A 16,888-nucleotide genomic window follows, 5' to 3' on the forward strand; every position below is an offset into this window, starting at 1 on the left:
TCTTTAACCCACAGGCAATTATGCTCAGGGTACCTAATCTTTAACTTATGGTTGGTTGTATTTAGGGTGCAGTTAAGCCAGGGAGAAGGGCAAGGAAGGACTCTAAACTGTTCAGTTTTAAAGTGTTCATTTCTAAAAGAAGAATAAGGAATATAACTTTCCTCTTAGGTGTATGAGATACCTACATTATTATGTATTCCTCTGAGAGGGGACCAGGATCCTGCCCCAAGGCTATACTATTATTTCTTGACTGTACCTCCCTTGACTTCGCATCCCCTTCCTTCCCTGATCAGCAAATGTCTGAACCTGTCTCTAGGAACTCAGAAAAGGTCGTGGAAGCTGAAATGAGGTCCATTTCCTAAAAATAAGAAATGGGGGACACAGAAAGGCTTTTGTGCCCAGGAGCCCCACAGTGTTACAAGAACAGGCAAAACTAATTTATGGTGATAGAAATCAGAATATATCTGCCTCTAAAAGCAGGATGGGAGATTCCAGAATGGTCATACAGGGCCACGAGAAATCTTTCTGGGGTGATAGAAATATTAGATGTCTAGTTTGCTAGTGGCTTCACGAGTGAACTGAATGCTTAAAATCTTTTCATCTTCCCCTATCTGTATAATGCTTTAATACACATAAATTAAAATGCACCCAAATTAGATAAATTCTTCTGTAATCATCCAAGGTTAAAGGGCTCAAAGGCCCCTCTGAATTGCTCTCAGTTCCTAGGTGTCCACATGTAAAAACTTCCTCGGGCAGTGAAACAGGAGCTGCCTAGTGATATTTCACCTACTTTTGAACTTCTGAAATCCTATCTAGCTACTCATTTTTAATATATGGTATTTTCTCCCACTTCCCAACCCCAGCAATGTTATGAGCTCCCTGATGTCAAAGATATCATGGTTCCTAGTAAAATACCTTGTCCGGGAAAAGCAGTCAATAAATAGCTGGTGATTTTGTTAATTTATGCAGAAAAAATAAGGACAAAAATACATGCTAGAAAAAAAAGAAAGAAAAGAATAACAAACCGTACATTGCTTAGGTATAACTTGATTTTTGACAGCAGTTTTAACCTTGCCTGTTCTTCAAATATCTAGCTGTTTTAGCTGCTAGGGCTCTGATATTTAAATACCAAGTTCATAACATGTGATTACATGTTTAATCATTAAGTAAATGCCTGAATCTTGTCTCTTAATGCAGCTAGACTGTTTTCTCATCTTCCCCAAATGGCTCTTTTTTAGGGGGAAAACTGGCGTGATTTTTTCTTTCTTTCCTAAGCAACAGCCCTCTTTTTCTAAGTAGTCTCTTCTCTTCTTGTCGCTCTGAAATAATCTTATTTTGTGATTTTCATTCCTCCTAGAAGCACTATCTTTCCTTAAGTAGATAGCAAACCTTCTGTAATATTATTGACTTTTGTTGATAGCAATATGCTATCAAGGTTTAAATATATATAGTATTTTTGTTTAATGTAGACTTCTAACAAAATCATTTGAATGGCTTTAATTATAGGAGCAGTTCGTGACATATATTTATAATTATACATATATTACATTAAAAGTACAATACAAGATAATAAAAACAGGGCTTAGTCATAGAGCAGTATAAAGAGATAGAATTATGAGAAAGTATAAGGAATAATTGATTTTATTAAACATCGATCCTTTGCTCCATTTTCCAGTCCACTAATCTACTCAATCTATTTTTAATTAAAATTCACTGCCTGCTGTAATCTTAAACTAATCCTTGAAAATTGGAGACATGAAGAAACAGAAAAGTGGTTCTTGTTGACAGATGATAGGGAACAGTATCTGGACTTTTCATTTTTTGTCTGATAATTTCCGAAGTCTGCATTATTCTCAGGTAGCTCTCTGATATTTTATTTCATCCTCAAAGAAGGGGCTGTCACTCTCCATAGCAGTGCCTGTAATTCAGCTTTGGATTTAGTACTTTCCCCATCTCAGATAGATGTAGCTGAGGATGCAGTTGAAGCCTGAATAATAGAAATGTTGACCATGCTGATGACTTACAAACTAAGGTGGTTGATACTTAGAGCCTTCAAAAGACTTGAATTCCACAGACCTACTGTGGTCATTGTTCTTACAAATAAACCACAGTTGTGCTGATGCAATATCTTCTTTCTTGGTTCAGAGTCAGGATATCAGTATACCTGGGTCAGAGATCTGCATACATGATCTCTAGTTTGCTTATCTTTCTTCCACAGTAGTTACCTGGAGGTATCATTGCTCATGTGCTATAGGAGAGAAAATAGATACAATGTAAACCTACCCTTTGAAAAATGTAAGTTACTGTAAATTGCATACATAGCATAATGAGGCAACTTTCTTAAACATGATGTCCTGTGGTGTTCCCATAGGATGAGTTTGAGGATTAAATATAACATATGTGCATTTTTCAAGTTCTATTTCTTTATTTAAATATAATTGCATTGGCGTATGGTTGATTTACAATGCTGTATTAGTTTCAGGTGCACAGCAAAGCGAATCAGTCGTACATATAAATATATGCATTCTTTTTTTTCCCATATAGGTTATTACAAACTATTGAGTGTATTTTCCTGTGTTATATAGTAGGTACGCATTAATCATCTATGTGCGTTTTTAGATTTAAATTTTTTTTTTTTTTTTTTTTTTGTCTTTTTCCTATTTCTTGGGCCGCTCCCGCGGCATATGGAGATTCCCAGTCTAGGGGTCGAATCGGAGCTGTAGCCACCGGCCTACGCCAGAGCCATAGCAACGCGGGATCCAAGCCGTGTCTGCAACCTACACCACAGCTCACGGCCACACCGGATCATTAACCCACTGAGCAAGGGCAGGGACCGAACCCGCAACCTCATGGTTCCTAGTTGGATTCGTCAACCACTGCGCCACGACGGGAACTCCAGATTTAAATTTTTATCAAAGTCCAATTAACATACACAGTAGTCATTCTGATGAGTTTTCATAGTCTATGTACCTGTCTAGGTAGGATTGTCAAAAAATTCCAATTCCATTATACTGAGACTTTGAAAGACCTGGATTCCAAATGCCTGCCAGGTCTATGGCAGGTGGAATTGAATTCAAGGCTTTCTTTGCCTTTCAAGTTCTAATTCCAGCTGGACTGCTTGTTGTCCACATACCATTCTCAACACAATGAGAAACCCAGCACTTTTTTGGCTTTAAATTTCAGCAGTCTTTCTTCTGAAGATTTGTAGATATTTGTGGCAGAGAAGACTGGCTGTCCACCAAGGTTTTGTGCCTTCCCTCCTGCTGTTTCTGGAAGCAGCTAAGAAGTCAAGACATGATTCTAGCATGGGTTAGTTCTCTTTCAATTCTCTCCTCTGACCATTGTGTTAATTTAGGGTGGGGATGTCATTACAGCTTTTTTAGAACATGTACCCTACCCCAGTCTGATAGACTCTTCTCTCCTGAGCAGTGCTGTTCAATAGAACTTTCAGTGCTGATGGAAATGTGCTACCCAATACTGAAGCCATTATTCATATGTGAATGTGAACCCCTGCAATGTGACTAGTGTGCCTGATAAACTGGATATTTAAATTTTTTGTTAATTACTTTACATTTAAATAGGCTTACATGACTAGTGACAAAAACTATCTCCTTGACCAAACTTTAGTCAGGCTTCTCTAAGACCCCTTCTCAACGAGGCTTTGACATTGATATTTGTCCTTGTCAGGCCTGCATTGCCTTGTTTTAGGGAGGATCCTGCTAATTCAGTTTGAGATTCTCCCACCCTTGGCTACTAATCCCACTCAATATCTGTCTCAATTCCTCATCCCCCACCCTTGATATATGGTTATTCTGGCCTTAAGAAAAATTCTGTTAGATCTGTTTCACCAATATCCACCTTACCCCTGATGTTTCCCCTTAATAATTTTCTACCACTGATCTCAACCCTGTCCCTGCTAGAAATCCCCACTTGTCCATGCTGTATTCAGAACTGAGCCAAGTTTCATTCTGAGGGCTTCCTTTCTCCTATAGCAATTGTTCCTGATTAAAATCTGTTTTTATAGCTTTAGTTACTCACTGGCTCTTGTCTAGTGTACAACAGCTATAGCCTCTGTGATTAAATGCTCAAGGAACTCCTCAGACTCTTGTATTTCTTTAACAGTGGATGAAACTTTTTTCAATCCTGAGGAAAGAAAAAAAAAAAAAAAAAAAAAAAAAACTTTTGCTCATATCCATGCACAATTTTGTCTTCTTCTCAAGCTGTGGCACACAAACTTAATGTGCAAAAAGTAATTTGGAGATTTAAGGGTTTTCTCCAGAAATTATGATTCAGTAAAGCAAAAAATTGTTCCCCTGAATGTGATTTTTAAAGAAGCTTTCAGGTAATTCTCATGCAGATGGTCTACAGACCAACTTGTGAGAAACAGTCTCCTAAGTGTTCTGAACTCTGGGGTAAAGATTTGATATCAGATTTATATAAAGTTATGAATAAGAATAAGAAGTTATGGAATAGCTTAAAAAACATTTTTTGTATTAAACCATGCTATAAGAATTTAATATTTTTTAAAAAGAAAAACAAAACCTTTTGTTCTAAAGCCAGTGGTTTTGGGCTAAGTGCTGTTCTCACAGGCAGGGTTCACTCATCTTCTTTGGGGTTCTTTGGCAGAAAAAGACAGAAGGCACTGGAACTCTAAGTTTTAAAAAGGAGGAGGAAGCCACGGAAAGGATGTTTTGATTCTTCATTGCCTTTCATTGTTCATTTATTCTTTAAACCACCATTTTTGATCATTGACTTGACAATGATAAGTGCTGGAAATAACAGGTATCACTTTCATGATTTTTTTTTTTTTTTAATTTATGGCCATACTCATGGGATTTGGAGGTTCCTAGGCCAGGAACTAAATCTGAGCTGCAGCTACAAACTATGCCACAGCTGCAGCAATGCTGGTTCCTTTAAACCACTGCTGTGGGCCGGGAATTGAATCCATGCCTCTGAAGCAATGAGAGCCACTGCAGTCAGATTCTTAACCCACTGTACCACAGCAAGAACTCCATCATGGTGTTTGTTGTTTAAGCAGAGCCACTTGGCTCTGATTTTACTCACACATGAACTTTAATTTACCCTGATTTATCCTGTAGAATTAAATTAGAAATGCTAGGATCTGTGTGTATAGCAAGTACATTTCTCATTGTAAATCATAACATCTGTTTGTGAGTTTGGTGGTTGTGAATCATCCCCTCATAGTGACAAACACTTTGTTTATTGAGCCAATGTTCGAGGGCCAAACTCCAGACTGTCGTGATTTGACGGATGTCCTGTTCCCTCTTTCCAGTCTGACTTCTAGCCTCATCACATTTTGATTATGACCTATATTTTTTGCTTCACAGCTTATCCTTATTGCATTATTATGATTGTATTATAGCATTATTATCATAAGGACAAAAAGCTAACATTAACTAAAAGCCCACTCTATGTAGATATACCATAATGTCCTTTGTCTCTGTTCTCATTTGTACTTCACAGCAACCTTATTAAGTGGTATTGTAATCTTCAAAGAATGATCTTCTACATTGGAAGTTGTTTTCATCAACTAAGTTTGTAGATTTATATGGAACTATAGGTCAGCAAAAAGATGCCTGCCTTTTTTAACCTGAACAGCAAAATCAACTCTGTCAATGAGTTAATAGATAACACTTCTAAATTTCTCTCTCTTATCTAAGAGGCCAGAATTATTTCTCATTTTATAGAAGAGAAAAATATGGCCAAGAATATTAAAGTGCTAAACTAAACTTGTTCATATTAAAAAATCTAGTTAGTAATGGAGCTGGGATTTCTGCCTAGTTCTGCCTGACATCAGTTTATGCTTATTTCCTCTGAAGTGTTTTCTCCCTAACTTTTGGCGAGAAAGGTATTAGGTTTGCCTATAACTAACTAATTAACTAACCAGACAAGCATGTATTCCCAAACCATTAAGTATAGTGAAGTAGGCCTGTAGGAAACTTGGGAGATCTGGCTTTGGTAGTGAATTCTGAAAATACCATGTGTAACTTAAATATTTGCACATGCAGAAAGTGAGTCATAACTGTGGGAAGATTCTCCCCCATTTACTGTTGGGACTCTATCAAATTTGTATTAAAACTCCTGGTTTCCTCATACCCTCATCCATCCACACCCTGGCATAACCTGCTTTCCTTTCTCTATAAATAAAGGTAAGGAGTGTAGGAGAGCATCAAGAGGACTTCAGATACCCGAGAAAAGAGCATTTGGGAGGCTAGAGGACACAAAAGAGAAACTTGATCAACTAAGCAGTATAGCCTAAGAAAAGTTATGGACTGACTATGGCAGATTCTGCTAAGTAATTAAAGAATAACGTTCAAGGGTAGGAAAGTAGAATCAATGTAGATGACTCTTTCTCTGCTAAATAAACTGCTGCCATATGACCCAGCAATCCCACTCTTGGGCATATGTCCAGACAAAACTTTCCTTGAAAAATACACATGCACTCTCATGTTCATTGTAGCACTATTCACAATAGCCAAGACATGAAAACAACCTAAATGTCCATCGGCAGATAATTGGATTAAGAAGATGTGGTATATATACACAATGGAATACTCAGCCATAAAAAAGAACAAAATAATACATTTGCAGTAACATGGATGAAACTAGAGACTCTCATACTAAGTGAAGTAAGTCAGAAAGATAAAGACAAATGCCATGTGATATCACTTATATCTGGAATCTAGTATATGGCACAAATGAACCTTTCCAGAGAAAAGAAAATCATGGACTTGGAGAACAGACTTGTGGTTGCCAAGGGAGATGGGGGAGGGAGTGGGATGGATTGGGAATTTGGGGTTAATGGATGCAAACTATTGCCTTTGGAATGGATAAGCAATGAGATCCTGCTGTGTAGCACTGGGAACTATGTCTAGTCACTTATGATGGAGCATGATAATGGAAGATAAAAGAATGTATATGTATGTGTGACTGGGTCAACTTGCTGTACAATAGAAAATTGACAGAACACTGTAAACCAGCTATAATGGAAAAAATAAAAATCATTATAAATGAAAAACCATAAAGTTATTGTAATTAAATAGAAAAAAATATCAGTCTAGAATGGCAAGTCTCTGCCAGACTAGGCTTTGACATTTGTTGAAAACCATAAAAATGTCTCATTATCATCATGATAATGGAAACAATGATCCCTATGCCAGTCACCACGTTTTTTTCTACTCTTACTGAATCAACAGGTCAATGAATAGACTCCTTGAGGGCAGAGACCCAGAATTTCCTCATAGCCAGTAGTCACTAAACACCTCATTTAAGTCTGCCAGTGTTGTGTTCTCTGAAGGTACCTAGGTGAGCACTATCCTACTCGGTGAGAAAGCAATATCTTTCTCACCCAGTAGGATTGGGTGGGTTGTCTTACATATTGCAGGTTGATGCAAAATTAGATGTTAAATTTCCTACAACATAGAAATAATTGCAACTGTTTTTTATCTATGCCTTATGATTTGAACCTAAAGAAATTATGCATTTCCCTTGAGCAATATTAGGACAAAGTCAGGAAACATTAAACTTTGATTTAAAATATCAGAAGCCCATGTTCAGCAAGGCTAAATACCGAAGCTTGCTCTCAGTAGCAGGGAATAGTTTGATCAACTCAAGATCAGATATAAAATGGTAAATAAGCCTTTTTTTAGCGGATGCTCTCTTCATAATAAACCACCAACAGTAATCTCATACAGTAGCTTATACAGTTCTCAGAGATGTAAGAAGCTAAGGATGAACATCATGCACTATACTACTAATCCCATAGGAAGTGGAAAACATGCACCCACAGAAACAAAATTAATGACTTAAGGGAAAGTCATTTCCTTCCGCTTCAACCCTAATTGAAGTCTATTTTCATTTTATGTGAAGATACTTAGATCTGATAATGTCACTCTAAGACTACAGCAGAGTTATAAATAAGCCAGAATGACAGAGGAAAAAAATTACATAGAAAACTGCCAATTTGTCTATTCTTTCTACTTTATAAGTAACCCAGATCATGACTACAAGCCTATTAAAGTTGAAGCACACTCGAGAAATAATTCAGTCTCCAGATAAGAATTAAACCTAGATATTAGTAGTGACACTTAGGTGAAAGTGACTTAATAAAATGTGTTTTTCTCCCCTGAGATTTTTTCTTTTTAGAGCCACACCTGCGGCATAGGGAAGTTCCCAGGCTAGGAGTCAAATTGGAGCTGTAGCCACTGGCCAACACCATAGCCACCTCAACACCAGATCCCAGCCTCATGTGCGACCTACACCACAGCTCACAGCAATGCTGGATCCTTAACCCATGGAGCAAGGACAGGGATCAAACCTGTGTCCTCATGGATACCAGTCAGATTTGTTTCCGCTGAGCCATGATGGGAACTCCTCCCTGAGGTTTTTATTTTAAGTGTAAAAATATTAGGCCAGGAACACAGGAGTCCTTTCTGAAATTGTATATTCTGTATACTGTCAATTTAAAAAATAAATTTAAAATTCCCGATCTTTTTTTAGTACTGGGTTCCCAGCACTTACCCAAGTTGTATCTGTGCTATGAGGTAGTATGCAAATATTATCAATAACTCATAATTATTTCAAATTGATAAATTTTCTTAAAATATGTACATTCCATTCTATTCTAATTGTAGTTTCAATCCAAACTCCTAGCACAAGTAAAATCATACAAGTTTATCTTAATAAGCATTTATGGAGCTCCTACTGTATGTTTAGCAATACATTAGATATTGGCAAGAAACTCACAGTTTGTGAGTGTAGACAATTATATAAGCAGGTAGAATTGATGAGGTATATTATGTACTACATAAAGAATAGATGTAAATGATCCTTAAATGTTGGAAAGAGTGTCATCTAAGCTCCAATTGTCCTTATCACTTCTTTTTATTTTTATTTTAATTTTTATTTTATATTAGAGTTGATTTACAATGTTGTATTAGTTTTTACTGTACAGCAAAGTGAATCAGGTATACATATACACATATACATTCTTTTTCAGATTTTTTTCCTATATAGGTTATTAAAAAATATTGAGTAGGTTTTCCTGCACTATACAGTAAGTCTTTATTGATTATCTACTTTATATAAAGTAGTATGTATATGGTAATCACAACCCTGTAATTTATCCCTCCCCCTGCATTTTCCCTTTGGTAACCCTGTTTGTTTTTGAAGTTGGTGAGTCTTTCTGTTTTGTAGATAAGTTCACTTGTGTCACATTTTAAATTCCACATCTAAGAGTACCACATGATGTTTGTCTTTGATTTATTTGGCTTAGTATGATAATCTCTAAGTCCTTCCATGTTGCCGAATTGACATTATTTCATTCTTTTCTATGGCTGAGTAATATTCCATTGTATATACATACCACATCTTCTTTTATCCATTCCTCTGTTGATGGAAATTTAGGTTGATTCCATGTCTTGGCTATTGTACATATCACTGCAATGAATATTGTAGTGCATCTGTTTTTTCAAATTATGATATTCTCCGAATATATGCCCAGGTGTGGGATTCCTATATCATGTGGCAGTTCTATTTTTAGTTTTTTAAGGAATCTCCATACTGTCCTCCATACTGGTTATACCAATTTACAATCCCACCAACAATGTGGGAGGGTTCCCTTTTCTCCACATCTTCTCAAGTATTTACTGTTTATAGACTTTTTGATGATAGACATTCTGAAGGGATCTTTCATTGTAGTTTTGATTTGCACTTCTCTAATAATTAAAGATGTTGAGCATCTGTTCATGGGCTTTTTGGAGAAATGTCTATGTAAATCTTTTGCCTGTTTTTTGATTAGTTTGTTTGTTTCTTTGATATTGAGCTATAGAGTTATTTTTATATTTGGAGATTATATTTGGAAAGAGTGTCATCTAAGCTTCAATGTTGCTTCCCTTGTCAGTTGCTTTATTTGCAATTATTTTCTCCCATTGTGTGTGTTGTCTTTTCATTTTGTTTATGGATTCCTTTGCTGTGCAAAAAGCTTTTAAGTTTAATTAGGTTCCATTTATTTATTTTTGTTTTTATATTCACAACTCTGGGAGGTGGGTCCAAAAGATATTGGCACAATTTATGTTAAAAGTGTTTAGGAGTTCCTGTAGTGGCTCAGTGGTTAACGAATCTGACTAGGAAACATGAGGTTGCGGGTTTGATCCCTTGCCTCGCTCAGTGGGTTAAGGATCTGGCGTTCCCGTAAGCTGTGGTGTAGGTCACAGATGCAGCTTGGATCTGGTGTTGCTGTGGCTGTGGCGTAGGCCGACAGCTCTAGCTCCGATTGGACCCCTTGCCCAGGAACCTGCACATGCCATGGGTGCTGCCCTAGAAAAGACCAAAAAAAAAAAAAAAAAGTGTTTTGCCTTGGTGTTCCCATTGTGGCTCAGCAGGTTAAGGACCCAACATTTTCTCTACAGGATGCAGGTTCTGTCCCTGGCCTTTCTCTGTGGGTTAAGAAGCCAGCATTGCTGCAAGCTGAGGCATAGATCACAGATGCAGCTTGGATCCAGTATTGCCATGGTTGAAGCATAAGCCACAAATGCAGTGCTGATTTGACCCCGACCCAAGAATTTCCATAGGTTTTTATCATTGAGTATGATGTTGGCTGTGAGTTTATTATATATGGCTTTTATTATGTTTAGGTAGGTTCTCTCTATGCCCACTTTTTGGAATGGAATGGGTTTTTAATGAATGGGTGTTGAATTTTGTCAAAAGCTTTTCCTGGAGCTATTGAGATAATCATACAGTCTTCATTCTTCAATTTGTCGATGTGGTACATCATACTGATTAATTTGTGGATGTTGAAGAATCCTTGCTTCCCTAGAATAAATACCACTTGATCACAGTTATGATCCTTTTAATATATAGGTGGATTTAGTTTACTAATATTTCGTTGAGGATTTTTGCATTTATGTTCACCAGTGATATTGGCCTAAATTAATTTCTTTCTTTCTCTCTCTCTCTTTCTTTCTTTCTCTCTTTCTTTCTTTCTTTCTTTCTCTCTCTCTCTCTTTCTTTCTTTCTTTTCTTTCTTTCTTTTCTTTCTTTCTTTCTTTTCTTTCTTTCTTTCTTTTCTTTCTTTTCTTTCTTTCCTTCCTTCCTCCCTCCCTTGCTTCCTTCCTTCTGATGGTATCTTTTTCTGGTTTTGGTATCAGGGTGAGATAGAATGACTTTTAGAATGTAACTTCCTCTGCAATTTTTTGGAAGCATTTCAGAAGTATAAGTGTTAACTCTTCTCTAAATGTTTGGTAGAAAGTGCCTCTGAAGACTTTTGTACTGGACTTTTGTTTGTTGAAAGTTTTTGTTTTTATTTTTGTGTGTGTGTTGTTGGTTTTTTTTTTGCTTTTTAGGGCTGCTCCCATGGCATATGGAAGTTCCCAGGCTAGGGGTTGATTCGGAGCTATAGTTGCCAATATATACCACAGCCACAGCAATACAGGATCCAAGCCACCTCTGCGACCTACACTACAGCTCATGGCAATGCCAGATACCCAACCCACTGAGTGAGGCCAGGGCTTGAACTCACATCCTCATGGATACTAGTCAGATTTGCTTCCACTGCTCCACAACTGGAACTCCCAATTGAAAGTTTTTTGATCACAGTTTCAATTTCAGTAGTTGTGATTGGTCTCTTGATGTTTTTATTTCTTCCTGGTTCTGTTATGGAAGATTGTACTTTTAAAGAATATGTCTATTTCTTCTAGTTTGTCTATTTTTTTTTTTTGGCATATAGTTGCTTGTAGTATTCTCTTGTGATCCTTTGTATTTCTGTGGTGTCTGTTCTGACTTCTTGAATATCTGAGTGATGGCAGTAAAGTCTAGGAGTAAAATATAAGGCTACAAATGTATGTTGAAAATTGAATGCCTTATTTAGTATTGTGATGGTTATGCTATGTATTGTTTCAGAAGTATATGCATATTACTGATACATACATTTTATATAATATGAATCCATGAATCAGTAAAATTTAAATATTAAAAAAATTAAACTCAAAGTATTTGGTAAATATTCAAACTTTCTGGAAAACATGAATCCCATTATAAAATTTGCATCTTTGGAAGACATGTTGACATTACAAAAGATACAGTAAAGGAGAAAAATTAGTAACAAAGACAGTAATAAGAAAGTTATATTAATAGAATTACTGTGAGGATAGAGAAAGATACTCATTTTTTTTTCAACATAAGTCATCAGTATTACTAGAAGTTAGGATTGTTGATTTTATACAACTGTCAATGCTTTTTAAAATGAATAATTCTTTCAAAGATAAAATTAAGTGGAAACATAAGTTTGATTATTACTGACACACAAGAGTCTGTGGATGCTCCTCTATTCAAACCTATTCACAAATTATTTCTTAGCCTATCCAAAGTGTTTCTGAGAACAATGGCAATTTTGACTTTGGACAATGGATGAAGAGATGAAAAACTAAAAAGAATGTTGAAATATAGGTATAGGAAAATGCTAGATAGATACAGATATAAATTAGAATAGTCACATTAGGGTAGAAATACTAAAAACTAATTCTCACCTCTGCTTTCCAACTGTTATTCACCAAGTCTTGGGTTCCTTATCTGTCAAAGAAGGTGGCCAGTGCACCTCCCTGATGGTGTTTTATGAGAAATAACTTAGTTAAATTTTTTTTTTAGTTAATATTTTGAAAGCACTTAGAAGAGTATGAAAGTTCTCCATAAATATTTGACAAAGTATTATGCAAAGTTTTGGTAATAGTCTTATAAATGTATATGAATATATGCAAATAAATATCCTAAAGTCTCCATTTTATGGATATCATAGATTTTATTTCACTGTCTTTGCCTAAAAAAGTCTATCATGGTTATCTCTCAGAGGGTGAACAGAGAAACCAGACGAAGTGGTACTTGAGTGAGAAGGATGCTTCTTACTTTAACTTGTGTGTTTGTGTAGATGTTTATTTTTGAACGTCATTGCATTACCTATTTAAAGAAGTAGAAATAATAGTAGCACTTATCACTCACTGAGTTTCTAACATTGCATCACACACACAACTAGGCACTTTATGTATATCTTTTTATATTTAATTACTGTAAGTTTTATATGTATAGCAGATTGGTTTCCATTTTGGTTTCCACTCTGACATGTGGAGAGAGGTCCTGGATTCAAGGGCCTTGTGGACAAGACTGAGGGATGGATGACTTTGTGTGACCTGTGAGGTATGATGCAGTGATATTGTACCTCAGTGAATACCACTCTGGACAGCCAATATTGAGCACTTGATCCCTACTCTATGCCCAGAACTTATGCACATCTCTGGGGAAAAGAGGGGGAAAGCCCAGAACTCATCAATAATAAGTTTCTGCCATCCAGATTGAGTGAACACAGAAGCTCTACAATTATAGAAAATTTTAGTAATGAAGTGAGAAGATCTATGTTAGGAAAAAACAAGGAGCATCTTAAAAATTTAAATAAAAATAATATATAAAATTCAATGTAGGTCTCCTTAAAATGTAAAAATGGAGTGAAATAAAAAAAACCACATTTCTTTTACATTTGAGTTGTGGACTAGGACTCATATATGCTACATGTGTTCAACAATCTTTAGGTAATAATTTAACCATCTAATACTACTCCTTAACACCAATTGAATCAAGAAAATATAGTAATTCATTTTATAGGAAAGAATCTAAAATCCAAAAAGGAAATATACTTTCTCAAGGTTACAAAGAGGATTTGTGGCAACTGTGAACAGAAAATATTTTTTGACAATTTTAATGGAACTAAACTTTCCCCTGCCTATAAACAGCTCCTTTATTTACCCTGAGACACTTGAAATTCCAGTTTTTTATAGGAACACATGGATGGGTAAAAGGAGTCTTAAATACACTCCAATCCATTATTCTCCATAATTTATGAATATTTTAACTGAAAGTAAAATTGAGAGAAGAGAGAAAACATTTAAGCATTCATTCCATTATTCTCAGTAATGAGTATCAGTGGTTTTAGCCACAATACCACTATCAATATGTTTAATCAGATAGCATTTTTTGAGATTAAATAATTAGGAAGGAAAGAAAGCCCTGAAATATTTATGAATGGTGAGAATAAGAATCAGTATTCTAGAATTTCAGAGGTGATAAAAATAATGTTTCCTGGAGTAACTAGAGAAGACTTCATAGAGACAATAGGCTTTTACGTGGGCTTAAAGAGTTAGGTCTGAATGGGCCAGAAGATTGCAACAGTCATCCAGGCTCAAAAAATATTTTGAGGAGGAAATAGAGAATGCTGTGAGATAAGAGAGGATATTTATTATTCCACCAGGAAGCTACCTCATGAACATTTACTGAAAATTGTGTTCATTTTATTCTTTTAGATTGCAAGCAAGAGAGACATACCCAATCTCATATAATAGGGTTTGTTTTACTATAAGCAACTTATTCTGCTCTAGAATTCCTCTGGTGTCACTGTTCTTTCTCTAAATATTTATATTATCTTTGTGTCTGGTTTCATCTGTCTTTCTCCACCCATTTCCATCCTGAAAGATGGAGGGTAGAGGATAGCAGAGAGATGAATAAAATATTGGTGATGACATTTGTCTGGTCTTGAGGAATTCACAGTCCCCTAAGAAGCAAAGGGGGAGGAAAACCCGATGTGATCTGTTCTATAATGGAAGACAGCAGAGGGTGCTATGGGATCAACCAGAAGGGCCCATCGTTCATTTGGAGTTCAGGGAGGGTTCGTGGGTTCCGGTAGGTTAATTGGGTTTGGGTCAGGAAGGTCAAGATTTGTAAGATGGCAGGCAAAGGAAGTGTAATGGACAAGCATGTGTGATTCATCATGATGTGCTTTGTAGAACTATAGTAATCTGGTATTTTTAGGTTATAAAGTGAAGGGTGGAGAAAATGGGTAACAACCTGATAATAGGTGGGTTTGTGTGCACTGCAAGGGATTTGTATTTGTCTCACAGGCAATGTATTGCCTTTGGAAGGTTTTAAGCAGTGGAACATAGACTTACATTTAGAAGGGTTATTTTCTGGCTGGGTGGAAGATGACTATAAGGAGGGAAAAGACGGAGAACTGAGTAATGTAAACATACTAGGTAGTATTTCTTCATTCTATAGCGTTCATACTATTTTCCCTTATATAGCCTATGACCTGGGATCATCTTTCAGTGTTAGGTTGCATTAGGCAAAATGGTGAAAAAAAATGTTGTAGAGAAGAGAAGCAAGATATAGATATGGGTCAGATAAAATCTCTTTTCTCTTGACCCATGGGTGATGTACTATAGACTGAACCACATAGCTTTCAGTGATGGGCTTAGGGTATCAGATTTTTCATCACAGTATTCTCATTCCTGAAGAAAGCTATAGTCATCACTCTTATATTATTGAAAAGGATGAGCTTCCTATGGGACTAGTACAAAATACACAATTTAGTTTCATTTATATGCAATAGAATTTATTATCCTGGAATACAAAACTCATCAATACTACATAGATCTCAATGCCAAATCTTATATTCCATAATTGATAATATACAAATATCAAGTGATCATCCCAGGAAGTTTATCAACCTCCCGATTAGACATGCTCAAGTGAGTGGTAGCTTTTTTTTTAGAGGGATAAAAGTAGCTGTAATTGGCAAATGTTGATGAAAGCGCCATTAGCAAATCTTTGAAGTTTCGTGAAACCTCAGATTTTCCTCAGCACCATTTCTCACTTTATTTGGAACAATATTTGAGATGATTAAACTTCTTGGGTTTGCAAATTAGGAAGTTATAAGGGTGGGCCATTCATTAAAATAACTCCACAATGAGTTTGCCAACAGAGGAAAACAGACTAATACATTTCATTATTTGTAAGAAAAGTAAAATGCAATATAGTTATATTTTGATAAATTTTGATCCTCTACAATAGATGTTAGGATAATGCAGCCAAAATAAGCTTATTAATTTGAAAAAAAGAGTTGTGGAATTTTTTTACTTGAATTATTCAGGTTGTTTATTTTCTTAGGATGGATTTTCTGGATAACTCTGACATTCACCTTCTCTTTTCACTGGCTACTTAACTCGGTGCCCTGAAAAGTATCACCTATTTCCTAATACAGATAGACATATGGAGGGCAGTTAGTAATGCTGATTCAAGATGCAGGTTTTGATCTCTCTAAACAGGATGCTAATATGCATTCCTCACGGTCGAATGTTAGAATGTTGTTTTTCTTTTTTGTATATTTTCCAAGGAGAAAGCCGAGACTATGCTGTGAGAGGTTGTCTACTTTGCCAACAATTCCTATTCCACGGGGAAAGGGTGGGCTGACATTGTGTAAAACTCCACCAGCTCCCTCTCCAGCTCTGGTCTCCTTTCCAGGAGAAGTTCCACAAATAGTCCCTCCTGACTACAGCTGATGAGAGCACACAAGGACTTTCAAAACTCTGAATTCAAGAACCAAAGTGGGGATTTGGAGAAATGTAGTCCTTTAACTCATCATAGGAAATGTTATATTCCAATTCACAGAAATAGTTAGAGTTGATTTTTATTTTTAGGTTCAAAGTAGCACCAGACTCAGTCTACAAAGAAAGAAAGAGCCCAAATCAATAGTACTTGGCTAGTTTTTGTTTTGAAGAGTCTTTTTTTTTTTTTTTTAAACAAAAATTTGGAAAGGCCACAGAGGATGCACAATCTAATTATCTGCACCTTTAGTGGAATTCTCCATCTTCCCTTCTCAGCTTCACTGCACAAAGGAATACCTTCCTCTGAAGTCTGTACTTGGACCATGAATCATAAACATCAAAAGTCCTAGGTGAATTAGGTCATCACTTTAAGAATGTTTGTTTTTAACCCTTTGGTCACATTTGTTATATTTTCATATTTAAAATAGTTTCCTTTTGCAATTATATTC

General features: G+C 36.0%; 1 long non-coding RNA gene across 3 annotated transcripts in view; it reads left to right on the plus strand.

The window, feature by feature from the left end:
- The window catches only part of LOC102165237, a 179,155-nt gene that overhangs the window by 43,373 nt on the left and 118,894 nt on the right, over window positions 1-16,888 (plus strand). The window lies entirely within an intron of this gene.

This window comes from Sus scrofa, chromosome 1 (genome assembly GCF_000003025.6).
Source record: "Sus scrofa isolate TJ Tabasco breed Duroc chromosome 1, Sscrofa11.1, whole genome shotgun sequence".
Taxonomy (NCBI): domain Eukaryota; kingdom Metazoa; phylum Chordata; class Mammalia; order Artiodactyla; family Suidae; genus Sus; species Sus scrofa.